Source organism: Mobula birostris, chromosome 5, assembly GCF_030028105.1.
Source record: "Mobula birostris isolate sMobBir1 chromosome 5, sMobBir1.hap1, whole genome shotgun sequence".
Lineage (NCBI taxonomy): Eukaryota > Metazoa > Chordata > Chondrichthyes > Myliobatiformes > Myliobatidae > Mobula > Mobula birostris.
The window spans coordinates 19364422-19378774 of record NC_092374.1 but is presented as its reverse complement, the minus strand read 5'-3'; positions in this window follow the sequence as shown (position 1 = coordinate 19378774).

The following is a 14353-nucleotide window of genomic DNA, read 5'->3' as shown; positions in this document are numbered from 1 at the left end:
GATTAACATATTATAGAAAGACATCTAAAATTGATGCAAAAATAAAATTCAGGAAATCATTTGGGTGATAACAATAAACGTAGTTGTCAGTCAGATAAATTAGAAAATAGTCAAGAGATACAAGAATGAACAGCAATGTTCCAGTTATCAATAGAAGCTTTCATTAACTTTAGGCAACATTATCACTTTAATATTAATAATATTAGTAAACATTACTAGCATTATGAAATATTGACATTATCATTGACATTATTACAATGAATTGCATGGCAAAATTGCAATTGTTTGTTTGGTGGGTGGTGAGTGCTTTTTTGCTGAACTAAGTGGCTTTCCTGTTGAAATGGTGCCAGTGAACAACGATTCCTCAGGCAACATCTTTCAGAAAGCAAATTTTTCCAATCATTTAATTTTTTCTACACCTTCTCCTTGTTCGTTTTGTCTTGTTTGTGTTACAGAAACTGAGCTTGTGACTTGCAGTTTGAATCTCGTTCAAAGTATCCAGCGCTGCCCTGTGTCTGGAGAGCTGCCTCTAGAGATCAGAGACAGGGAGCCATAAAGGTCCGAGAACAGAAAATGACTCATGGAAAAGACCAGAGATGAGGCATGGGGTCATGAACACCTCCATCTTGAAGTGGCAAGGAAGATTGAAGCGTTGAAGTGAATGCGGTGGGGCCAGTGATGGCTCCCAACAGAGACAGTCATCAGCCAGATTGGTGTGCTCGATCCGGCTCAGCGGCTTTCAGACCTGGAACGGTGGTTACTCTCTGCAGAAGGACTAAGTTTGTGCAGCTGCTCTCCTCGTATGCAGACAAAAGGGCGTTTCCCAAATTCTGACTTTTATATTGGTTTCCTTCAGCTTCTTGGTGTTTTCTTTCTTGTGGATGATTGGTGGGTGGGTGATCTGTTAATTTTTTGTGTGTGGGGGTGCTGGGGGTTTGGTGCTACTGTTGCTGTTCTTTTCTGTGAGTGAGGGGGTCGGGGATTGTTATGTGTAGGGCGTCATTGATTGTTATTGTGGCTGTTTCTTTGCTGCAGGCAAGAGGAGGGTTTTGGGGTCTGCAAGTTCTGCAACTTTTGTTTCTTTTCTTTTTCATGCCAGTTGGGGCGGGGTGGTGGGAGTTGATGTCTTTTCTTTCATCAACCCCATGATCTTTCTGTATTTCATGGCTACCTGGAGTAGACAAATATCAGAGTTGTCTTGTACTTGCATACATTGACTCCAAAATAAATATTTGAATCTTTGAACCTTTAAGTGAAGGGGGAGAGGGGAGAATAGCATTGATGTATTGCTGCTACTTGTATGTGGGAGGGAGAGAAGGATGCTTTGGGGTCCTGCTGAAGGATTTCGGCCTGAAACATCGACTGTACTTTTTTCCATAGATACTGCCTGGCCTGCTGAGTTCCTCCAGCATTTTGTGTGTGTTACTCAGATTTCCAGCATCTGCAGATTTTCTCTTGTTTGGGCTTTGGGGTTCTAACGTTTTTACTGTCATTCATTCTTTGGGGAACACTTCAGTTTTCGTGGATGTCCGAGAAGAACAAGAATTTCAGGTTGTATATTGTATACATTCTCTGATTTTAAATGGAACTATTGAACTAACTCAGATCTGAAATAAGCAAAATGACACAAACAAACTCCAAAAGCGAAATCAAAACAGTAGTACAAAAAATGGAACTCATACCATTGAGCACTGAGTGCTCAGCACAAGGCCTTTAAGTACAAACTTTCCATGAAGGAATATGGCAGGCAATAATGGCAGTCTGAGTCTTAAAGGGAAAATTGCAGTTAACCATGCTTCGTAGAATTGGAGTGCCAAAACTTAAATGCTTGCTCCTGTTCAGTCGGGGCCATGACAATCAAAGCCTGAGGATGAATCAGATGCCTGGAAGTCAAGGTATGTTGGCGGGAACTGAGTCCGCAAATCTCTTCTGCAAATGTCATGTCACTGTTCAAAAAAGGATGTAGGCAAAAGGCAGGTAACTATAGGCCAGTTAGTTTAACATCTGTAGTTGGGAAAAAGCCTGAAGCTATCATGAAAGAAGATAAGGATACATAGAGATGGGAGTGATGTATTAGCATGGATAGAGGATTGGTTACCCAATAGAAAGCAAACAGTTGGGATACATGGGTACTTCTCAGATTGGCAATCAGTGGTGAGTGGTGTGCCACAGGGGTTAGAGCTGGGCGTGCAACTGTTCACGATATACATTAACAATTTGGAAGAGAGGACCAAGTGTGATGTATCTAAGTTTGTTGATGACACTAAATTGAGTGGAAAAGCAAATTGTACAGAGGATATGGAGAGTCTACAGTGAGATATAGATAGCTTAAGTGAGTGGTCAAGGGTCTGGCAGATGGAGTACCATATTGGTAAAAGCGAGATCATCCACTGTGGAAGGAAAAATGGAAAATCAAATTATTATTTAAATGGCAAAAGTTTGCGGAATGTTGTTATGCAGAAGGACTTGGGAGTGCTTGTGCATGAATCACAAAAGGTTGGTTTGCAAGTGCAGCAGGCTATCAAGAAGGCAAATGGAATGTTGGCCTTCATTGTTAGAGGGATTGAATTTAAGAGCGGGGAGTTTAGGCTACAGCTGTACAGGGTATTGGTGAGGCCGCACCTGGAGTACTGTGTGGAGTTTTGGTCTCCTTATTTGAGGAAAGATATACGGCTTTGGAGGCGGTGCAGAGGAGGTTCACCAGGTTGATTCCAGAGATGAGGAGGTTAGGAGACATTGAGTCACCTGGGACTGTACTCATTGGAATTCTGAAACATGAAAGGAGAGTTTATAGAAACATATAAAATTATGAAAGGGATAGAAAAGATAGAGGCAGGAAATTTTTTTCTACTGGTAGGTGAGACTAGAACTAGGGTACATAGCTTCAAGTTTTAGGGAAGTAAATTTAGGACAGAGATGAAGAGGAAATGCTTTTCCCAAAGAGTGGTGAATCTGTGGAATTCTCTGCCCAAAGAAGCAGTGGAGGCTACCTTAGTAAATATACTTAAGACAAGGTTGGATAGATTTTTTGCATAGTAGGGGAATTAAGGGTTATGGGGAAAAGGCAGGTCCATGGTCAGATGAGCCATGATCTTATCGAATGGCGGAGCAAGCTCAATGGGCCAGATGGCCTATTCCTGCTCTTTTTTCTTATGCTCTTATGTTCTTCAAGTCTGCTGACGAGGTTAAAGCCCAGTGTCTGCAGGTCGGGGTCTGTGCCTGCTGGAGGCTTGTTCTGATATTAAAGTACTGTGTACTGTATGTGTGTAGGTCGGAGGGAGGAACAGGGCTTGTCTTTGCTGTTGTGGTTTGTTGCTTGTTGTGTTCTGTGCTGTTCTGCCAAGCATCGTGGGCTTGCCATGTTGGCACTGGAATGTGTGGTGACACTTGAGGGCTGCCACCAGCATACCCTTGGGTGAGTTGGTTGTTAAAGCAAGTGACACATTTCACTGTGTGTTTCAATGTACACATGCCATATAATCTTGAATCTAGAATTCCCTCCAGTGAAATTCATTAATTCAGTGAAGAGCCTTGCTCAATTCCCTAGGATTTTGAAGTTAGTCTATTTGGTATTTGTTGCCCTGATTAATTTGGACGTTCTTTTGTAATGCTGATTTTTTTCTGCACACTCCATCATCTGTAAATCAGACCTGAATGAGTCAGTGAAGCAACGATTACATAAAGTTTAAGATTAATATTGTACAGTAGATAAACAGTCTGAAGATGGCACAAAGCATATTTAGTACCATTGTCATATCTTATTTTTTAGAAGTATTTTTAAATTGAATTTTAGTTGCAATGAAAAAAATTACTTGCAGCAGCATCACAGGCAGTTAGCATAAGTAAGCAACTTTCACAAGAAAACCATAAACTAGACACAAATTAAACTCAATTTTTATAAGAAAGAAGACAATTAGAACAAAAAAAACCAATTTTTGTGCAAAGTGATCAAAATGGTCATAGTGTTTTGAAATTGTAATGGTTAAAATTGTGCTGGTTGGTTCAATAATTGAATTGTTAAAGCTGTTCTTGAACTTGGTGGCACGGCTTCGGGCTTCTATACCTCCTAATTGATGGGAGGTGCAAGATGATGGCATGATCCGGATGGTGGGGATGTTTAACATTGGATGTTGCCTGTCAGGCCGGCACAGGGGGGACACCTCCCAGTCTCGACCCAGCTAACAGGAATTATCTACCACAAGAGGAACTAGAGATGCTGAAAATCTAGAGCAATACACACAATGCGTTAGAGGAGCTCAGCAGGTCAGGCAACATCTCTGGATGGGAATGAATATTCAATGTTTCGGGCTGAGATCCTTCATCAGAACCTATCTGCCATTCATTTTCAATTCATTACCTACAGTTTACGTAATCCCAATCCAAATTCATAGTCCTTGTTCACCCAGTTGCTCCTAGCCTTCAGTTACCTTGTTGCCTTGACATATTAAGTATTCATTCTCTCCTGTTTTGTGGCCCATCATGGCTTGTTATTTTATAGTTTATTATTAAAGTGATTGCTCACTGCTAAATCATCTCCACTGCTCTGCATTTGGGTGAAATCTCCTCTATATAGGACTCTGGTCATACCCCACTTGGAGTACTGTGCTCAGTTCTGGTCACCTCACTACAGGAAGGATGTGGAAACTATAGAAAGGGTACAGAGGAGATTTACAAGGATGTTGCCTGGATTGGAGTGCACGCCTTATGAGAATAGGTTGAGGAATGTTCGGCACAGCATTGTGGGCCAAAGGGCCTGTATTGTGCTGTAGGTTTTCTATGTTTCTACATTTCATGAATACTGCCTTCTTGAGGCAGTGCCTCCTGTAGATCCTACTGATTATGCGGAGGAACACGTTCGTGATATATTGGGCTGATTGCCCTGAATCTAACCTGTCCACCCTTGTAAGAATGTCTCTTGTATCAAAGAGATTTCTCCTCATTCATTTTAACTAATGCTTTCAAGTGACAAGCATTCCACCACTGGTTGGAATCCAATAAGTCTTCACAGCACACTTTGCAGTACAATCTTTCTCAGGTAAGAAAACCAAATCGGTGCACAATACCACAGATGCTGTCTTGTCTTATACAATAGCAATAATTCTTTTTGTAATGCTTCCAGCCTAATCTACATATGAATAGAATGTTCCTTATTAAATAAAGGATGAAAACTGAAGGTTAAATACAGCTTTTCCTGAGCTGTATGTTGTGATTAATAAGAAGATGCGGTTCAAATCTATTCATTTTAGCAACATCATTACCAAGGACACCTTTACTTTTTATTATGAAACAGTAAACTAAATTATAATCTTCAAGGTTAATATCAGTATGCAAAGCAAGTCAGTGAGTGGTAATTTCAAAGAATGTGAACTCCCTGGATGATCTTGCAAATGATTTCAACTGCCAGGATTAACAAGAAGTCCAAACCTTTAATATCAGTATCATTCCCACTGAGGATTAATTGAGTTAGAAACAAGTAACTGGTGGTGATTTATGATCTTGATATGTGATCAAATTATGCAGTAACAGTGAATTATTTGTGCTCTTCACTGGCAGTATTTTTGCTCAGAACTCCTCTCTATTACAGTCAACTACAATCCAAAATCCCATACAGTTTGACTCTGTACTAAGTTGCACATTGTGCACAGGAAATTAAAAATGATTTTCTCAGAAGGGAGGCTTGTGAGTTCCTGAGATCCCAACAGTGATGGTGTCAGAAGCTTAGCTCATGGCTCATGGTAGGTCATCCATGGAAGTAGGATCAAGTGTGAGGATCCAGACAAAGGTTGACCCAACTAAGGCCTCAATGATGGAACTGGCGGAAGATGATGACACGTTACAATAGCAGCGATGGTGGAGGAAGGCTGCAGCAGGGAAAGGTCCCTAATGGTCTTGCGTGCTCTGCCATCGGACCCTCACCTCGATCTGTCTGGCTGCTTGTGCCTCAGCATCCTCATGTTAGCCATAATTGTGCACCGAAGGAATAACCACCGAGGAGAATATCATACTCATCTTTGGTCAGCTCACATTCTACCACACATCTATAGAAGTTTGCAAAGGTTTTCGAAGACATGCCAAACCTCTGCAGTCTCCTGAGGAAGTAGAGGGGCTGTCATACTTTCCTTGTAATAATATTTATATGATGTGTCCAGGACAGGTCTTCTGAGATAGTGACACTCAGGAATTAAAAGTTTCTGAACCTCTCTGCCTCTGATCCTCCGATGATTACTGGCTCATCGATCTCTGGCTTCCCTCTCCTGAAGTCAACTATAAGTTCTTTGTCTTACTGACAATGAGTGATAGGTTGTTGTTATTACACCTCTCATCCAAGTTTCTAATCTCCCTCTTGTACGCTGTTTCATCACACCCTTTGTTACAGCCCACAACAGTGCTGTCGTCAGCAAATTTGTATATGGTGTTGGAGCTGTATTGAGCCACACAGTCATAGGTGTAAAGTGAGTAGAGGAAGGGGTTAAGAACACATCCCTGTGGTGCTCCTGTTCTGATGGAGATTGTGGAGGAGATGTTTTTGCCAATCTGAACGAACTGGAGTTTACAAGTGAGGAAATCCAGAATCCAATTGCACAAAGTTATTGAGGCTCAGGTCATGGAGTTTACTGATTAGTTTTGAGGGGATGATGGTGTTAAATGCCAAGCTGTAAGTAATAAAGAGGATTTTGATATATGCATCTCTGCTGTCCAGATGTTCTTGGGATGTGTGAAGAGCCAACGAGATAGGATCTGCTGTAGATCTGTTGCTTCAGCAGGCAAACTGGAGTGGATCCAAGTCAGCATTCAGACATGACCATACACTTCCCTGCACTATATTCCACCTGCCACGTCATTGCCCATTCTCCCAAGCTAAGTCCTTCTGCAGATTTCCTGCTTTCTCAACTGTATCCGCTTTCTACATATCTTTGTATCTTCTGCAAAATTGGCCACAGAGTCATGAATTCCATCAGAGAAATCACTGAGATATAATGCAAAAAGTAGTCCCAATACTGCTCCTGCAAAACTCCATTAGTCATCAGCAGCCAACCAGAAAAGGGTCCCGTTTATTCTATTTTTTTGCCTCCTGCCAGTCAGCCAATCTTCTATCCATATAATACCTGCAATACCATGGGCTCTTATCATCCTAAGCAGCCTCATGTGCAGCACCATGTCAAAGGCCTTCTGAAAATCCAAGTAAACAACATCCACTGACTCACCTTTGTCTATTCTGCCAGTTATTTCCTCAAAGAACTCCAACAGATTTGTCAGGCAAGATTTCCCTGTAAGGAAACTATGCTGACTTTGGACTATCTTATCATATGCCTCCAAGTACTCCAAAATCTCGTCCTTAATCATGGACTCCAATATCTTACTAACCACTGACATCAGACTAACTGGCTTATAATTTTCTTTCTTCTGCTTAATTGCCCCTATGTTATATGGTCTTAAAAATACTCAAATCTTAGAGCTATGAGTAAGGTGCAGGAGAGTGGGAGTAATTAACCTCCTTCTGTACCACTGATTTCTGTGAAAAACTTTAAAATTATTTTTATGTTAAGCTGCATTTAAGTTTTGTTTTAAAGAGAAATAGTCTTGAGATTCCACCTGCACTTTTCAGAATTTCAGTTGAAAACTGATTCATTTGTAAGAAATCACTTTAGTTACTTACTTAAATTGTTTAATTAGGTGTTCTCATTACACGAATCAGACCAAATCATGAATTAGTGTGATGAATTAATCTAAAGATGTATTTTTATTTCCATTTTACATATTTTCTTTTTTTTTGTTCAGATCACCTGACAAATAAAGGGCGAAAGAGCCTATTTGGTTTGTCTCTAGAATCATTTCCAGGCTGTGGATGTTGTTTGCAAGGCTAACATTCAATTAGCATGAGATTTTATGAGAATTATTCACTTACACCACTAACTCTGTTTTTCGTTCTCTATTAATACTGTAGAAGTTTCTTCAGTTTTAATTTCAGACACCAGGGATCTAGAGTGCTTTGCTTCACATTAATCATCTATCCTTATTTGTCCTTGAGGGTGTTCAAAGATCAAATTTCAAAGTACATATATGTCACCATGTACTACCCTGAGATTCATTTTCTTGTGGGCATTCACAGTAGAACAATGAATTAATGAAAAACCACATATAAAGATAATCAATGTGCAAACACGCAAAGGTAATATAAATAAATATTGCGTGAGTTGCAGACCATAATACTATGAATCTACAAAGAAATAGGAGCAGAATTAGGCCATTTGGCCCATTGAATCTACTCTGTCATTTCAACTTGGCTGATCCATTTTCACTCTCATCCCCAATCTCCTGCCTTCTCCCTGTATCCCTTCATTCCCTGACTAATCACAAATCTATCAACCTCTGCCTCAAATATACCCAAAGACTCGGCCTCTACAGCCAACGGTGGCAAATAATTCCACAGTTCACCACTGTCTGGTGAAAGAAATTCTTCCTCATCTCTGTTCTAAAAGGACACCCCTCTATTCTGAGGCTGTGTCCTCTGGTCTTAGACTCCTCCACCATCAGAAACATCCTTTCCATATCCACTCTATCAAGGCCTTTCAACATTCAATAGGTTACAATGAGGTCACCCCTCATTCTTCTGAATTCCATTTTAATAGAGGCCCAAGAGCCATCAAATGTTTTTCATATGACAAGCCTTTCAATCTCAGAATCATTTTTGTGCACCTCCTTTGAACCCTGTCCAATGTCAGCACATAATTTCTATGTAGAGTCCTTGAAAGTGAGTCCATTAGGAAGTGGAATCAGTTCAATATTGAGGTGAGTGAAGTTATCCATCCTGGCTTAGGAGCCTGATGGTTGAAGGGTAATAACTGTTCCTGAACCTGGTGGCATGGGATTGTTGGACCTTGTACTTGAGCTGCTGTGAGCTACCTGACATCTTATTCATTGTTCTTTGTCCTAGTTTCCAAATCAGATGATAATACTGCGGTCACTGAGGGCAAATGTAGAGAGGAGCTCTGTAAAAGAGGAGGAAAGTCTGTTGGTTTAAACCACATTTATTCTAATGCAAGAAACACCATAAGGCAGCTTTTCTCAGACTGTGGATTAGCTCTGAGACTGAGTGTGATGATCTGCGCTTCCTCTACGTCTTCATTTCCTCCGAGATAGAGGAAAGGAATTTCAGCAGTAGCCCTGAGAGAGAGAATAGGCTATATGGAATATTGTGGGCAACTGGTCTGATAGGTCTGTACTGAGTATGATCTCAATGGACTGAATGGCCACTTTATACATTCTATGAAAACGTATTTTATGAAAATGCTAAAAGGCATTTTCTGAACTGAACGCAAGAGATTCTTCAGATGCTGGAAATCTAGAGAAGCACACACAAAATGATGGAAAAACTCAGCAGATCAGGCAGCATCTATGGAAAGGAATAAAAAGTTGACGTTTCAGGCTAAGACCTCAGACCAAAATGCCAATGTATAAACCTTGCGTATTTCTTGTCACCTGCAATAGCTGGTTGCTCACATTGTAAAAACAGCAATAAAATGTGGATCAACACACATAAAAGTTGTTGGTGAACGCAGCAGGCCAGGCAGCATCTCTAGGAAGAGGTACAGTCGACATTTCGGGCCGAGATCTTTCGTCAGGCGTTCACCAGCAACATTTATGTGTGTTGCTTGAAATTCCGGCATCTGCAGATTTCCTCGTGTTTGTGAATAAAATGTGGATATCTGCCAGAAATGGCCATCAACATTTGTAGGGAATAATAGATATGGTCATCAATAAACTAAGAAAGAAAAATACTTTCATTGCCACTTTCTCCTTTAAATGCCAGAATGGACTGTAAAATAAAGCACTGATTTCACTCACAAGACAAAGTGTTCGTGGGGGAACTGAAGCACACTCTGGGAACAGCCACCCAGAGGATTGCAAAAAGATTTTTTACTGTGGTAATTGCCTACTTGGGCTAATTCATTCAGCACCAGTTTTTGTTAGTGGCATTTCCTCTAGAGGTTAGACATAGGAATACCGACAGAGCATTGTAGGTACGACTGAGCAACATGGCGAGACAAATCATTCTCCCGAAACGCAAGGACGCTACAACAATGCTAACCAAGAGTCCCATTTAAGTTATCACAGACTGTGGGAAATCCGTGCCAGTCACAATTAACCTGACAAGATTAAACCGAAGGCACTAATGCAGGGGTCCCCAAACTTTCTTGCACCACGGACCAGTTTAATATTGACAATATTCTTGCGGACCGGCTGACCGGGGGGGGGAGGAGGGGTATTTAAGTAGGGTTAAACTCACCTCAACATGTCTTTTACAGTTAGGATTGCCAATTTTCTCACTCCCAAATAAGGGACAAAAGTAGCAGTCAAATCCCGGGACTCTTGTATTTACCCCAGGAAAGACTACCATGACCATGAAGCCTTGCGCAGGCACATGTGTGCGCATGCGTGCTGTGTGCATGTCATCAGCGCATGCACGTCACGTCCGTACCAATTTTTCCCGCAAATCGGTTTTGCCTTTATCTTCCCGACTATACTGTGTATACATTATTTCTACTTTATATAGGCTGTGTATTTATCATATCATTCCTGCTTTTACTTTATGTTAGTGTTATTTGGTATGATTTGGTAGGTTATTTTTTGGGTCTGGGAACGCTCAAAATGTTTTCCCATATAAATTAATGGTAATTGCTTCTTTGCTTTATGCTATTTCGGCACGAAAGGTTTCATAGGAACGCTCTACCTTAGCGGGGAAATACGGGACAAAGGCGGTCCCATATGGGACAAACCAATTTAGCCCAATATATGTGATGTCCCGGCAAATATGGGACAGTTGGCAACCCTATGTTCAATTTCAATAGTGCGTGACAGGGAATGAGGAAAGGTGCAGCTGACTCATATCGTTTCCTCACGGCCCGATAGCACATGCTTTGCGGCTCGGTGGTTGGGGACCGCTGCACTAATGAAGATAACAATTAATCAAAACAGGTGCTCGAGAAACCTAGAAGCCCATCGCTTTACAGTCACCGCAGAGGTGTGCAGGGCTTGTGACACATTGAAACATATAGTGAAATGCGTCATTTTGCTGGACCGTGCTGGAGGCAGCCTTTCGGTGCCACATAACGTGCCTACAAATCACAAACTCTATCCCTTACCATAAAATGTAATGACACACGAACCCTAACTGTACGTCTTTGGAATTTGGGAAAAAACGGAAACACCCGGAGGAGAGCCACATGGTCATGGGGAAATGTACAAACCCCAGACAGATAGTGGCAGGAGCTGAACTCCAATCAGTGATCACTGGTGGTATAAACCAACTGTGCTAACCACTATGCTACCGTACCACCTACGCTAATATCACTTTCATACAGAAGTATCATTATTGATTAGCACCCATTTAGAGAACATGATGGCATGAATATTGATTTCTCCGTCCAGTAAAAAAAATCCCTACTTTCCCCTCTTTTTCTGTTCCCCACTCTGGCCCCTTACCTCTTCTCAGTTGCCTATCAGCTACTCCTAGTTCCCTTCCTCCTTCCCTTTCTCCTATGGTCCACTCACCTCTCCTATCAGGTTCCTTCTTCTCCAGCTCCAACCTTTTCTGCCCACCTGGCTTCACTTATCGCATTCTAGCTGTCCCCCTTCCCCTCCCACTTATTTTTATTCTTTTGTGTTCCCCCTTCCTTTCCAGTCCTGAAGAAGGGTCTTGGTCTGAAACTTCAACTGTTTATTCATTTCATAGATGTTGTCCGACCTGCTGAGTTTCTCCAACATTTTGAGTATGTTGCTTACTTATTTAAAAAGACAGGGGATGTTGGACAGCAACTGTTGGAATCTGAAGCAGCACACAAGATGGCGGAAGTCAACAGATCAGATAGCATTTATGGAGGGAAATACTGCCTGACCTGATGAGTTCCTTCAACATTTTGTATTAGCATTTATTTTTGTCTGGGGCAGTTTACTCAGTCAGCTGAGTACTCTCTCAAGCACCAGTGACTCCCTGTCATCCTATAATGAGAGGCCGTGATAGAATGGACATGGAGATGACGTTTTCTGTACTGCGGAGTCTAGAGCCAGGGGGAACGGCCTCAAAATAGAAGACTGTTCCTTTAGAAGAGAGATGAGGAGGAATTTCTTTAGCCATTGAATGCTGAATCTGTGGAATTTATTGCCACAGACAGCTGTGGACTATACCAAGTCAGGGGGTATATATTAAAGCAGAGGTTGATAGGTTTTTGATCAGTTCATTCATTCATTATGTGCCATGTTGCATGATGTGGGCAATCCATGACCGTGATTTTTCTTGGGAAATTTTTCTACAGAGGTGGTTTGTCATTGCTGCCTTCTGGATGGTTTCCGGGCAGTTTGATCAGTAAATGGTATCAATGGTTATGGGGAGAAGAAATGAGCTATAGTGAAAATAAATCAGCCATGATTGAATGATGGAGCAGGCTTGATGGCCTGAATGTCCTAATTCTGCTCCAACGTCTTATGGTCTTGCATGCTCGGGAGACCTGGATTATCTGTAGTAAGTACCTCAAGCCATGAAGCCATGTAAGCAATGCTGTCTTCACCGAGGATGTAGTCAGCAATAAGCATACCGATGCTCTGGATACACTATCAGTAGTATTGTAAACACATATTTTTAGCAGAGTTTCAACTGCACTTTCTGAGGTATTTCATCGACTGAAGATGACATTTACTGAGTACAATTTTCTGATCCAGGTGACCTGAAAATGGAATATGCTAGCCTGTTGTTGATTTTACCCCAGGTTTTACTGACTAGCTGTGGATAAAACTTGAAAATCTGAAGGTTCGATTATAAATTGATGTACAAAATAAACATACTGAATGTTTTGAAGATTAGGCTATTATCTTTGAAACAGAGGCAGTCGAGTAGTTAACATTATGAAGAGTCCGAATCAAATAAGCAGAAGGTAGACAATTCTCCTAATTGTCAGAGAGGTTATAAACTGGGGATATGGTTTAAGGAGATACGTAGAAAGATTAGAGGAGAAGTGCAAAAATAATTCACCAAAACATTGATAGACATCTTTGTTGCCTGCTTGAAAATATTTAAAGAGTACCTGGACATGTACTGAAAGATCATATGTACTATCAGCAAAGTGCTGGAAGGGAGATTAAGCAAGATTGCTCTTTTTCAATGGGCCAAATGCCCCACTTCTGTGTTTCCTTAATTCTTTAACATTGCTCTTTAAAGAATAGAGTTTCTTTAACTGAAAGGAACCAGCCAGAACCATATACTAGTCAGGAGAAGCATGATGAATGTATTAGAATGAACATGCTCTGTTAAGCCATAGAGAAGGGGATGCTTCTAAACAAGTAGATTTCTTTTATATACAACAAAGAATACACAGTTGTGTGGAATATGTGATAACAGTCCAAATTTACATTCAGCTTCCTTTCTTGAGAATTTTATCTGCCGTACTTTCAGTGTCGTAACTTTTAATTCAGAAATTGTACATTAGATTTACTCAGTTTTCATATTTATTGAAAACTGATGCCAGAATAAGTGCATACCAATCATCAGTAAGAAAAACAAGTGTATAAGCCTAAGAGCCTTGCAACTTACTCCTTGTCAGTGGTGGTGAATGTCCATTAAACAGTAGTTGCCCTCAGTGAAACACATTACAGAAATTATGTAGTGCGTTCATATATGTTTAACAACAAAATTAAAAGTCTATTATCAAATTATGTGTATGTTAGCATATACTACCTTGAGATTAATTTTCCCGCAGGTATTACAGAAATTGCAGAAATGCAATTTTCCAAAACTATGTACAGTATAAACAGATAAAGACTGACAAATGACCAAATCAGGAGACATACTGCAATATTGAGGGCTAGGCTGATATTTTGACACAAAGTTCACAGTCACAATCTCTTTCCTGATAAGGGGTCTCAGCAGGAATATCAACTGTTTATTAATTTCCATAGATGCTGAATTCGTCCAGCATTTTGTCTGTGTTGTTCTGGATTTTCACCATTTGCAAAATCTCTTGTGTCCTTTTAACTGATACTCCCTTCTTACTCCCTTCTGCCTCAGGAACACCGTCAACAAAATCAAGGATCTCTCACTTTCGTCATTCTCTCTTCTCCAGTCAGAGAGTAGAGACAAACCCTGAGAACACAGACAACCAGGCTCAAAGACAGCTTCTATCCTGCTGTTATTACACTCTTGAATGGACTTTTCACGTGCTAAAAGATGAAGTCTTGGTCTCGCAGTCTACCTTATCATGGCCTGAGACTTTTGCACAGTCCTGTACTTATCAACATGGAGTGGAGAGCAAGTTTGTAGATCTGGCAGGAGCAAAGGATGTTGAGAATGGTGAGAGTGGAG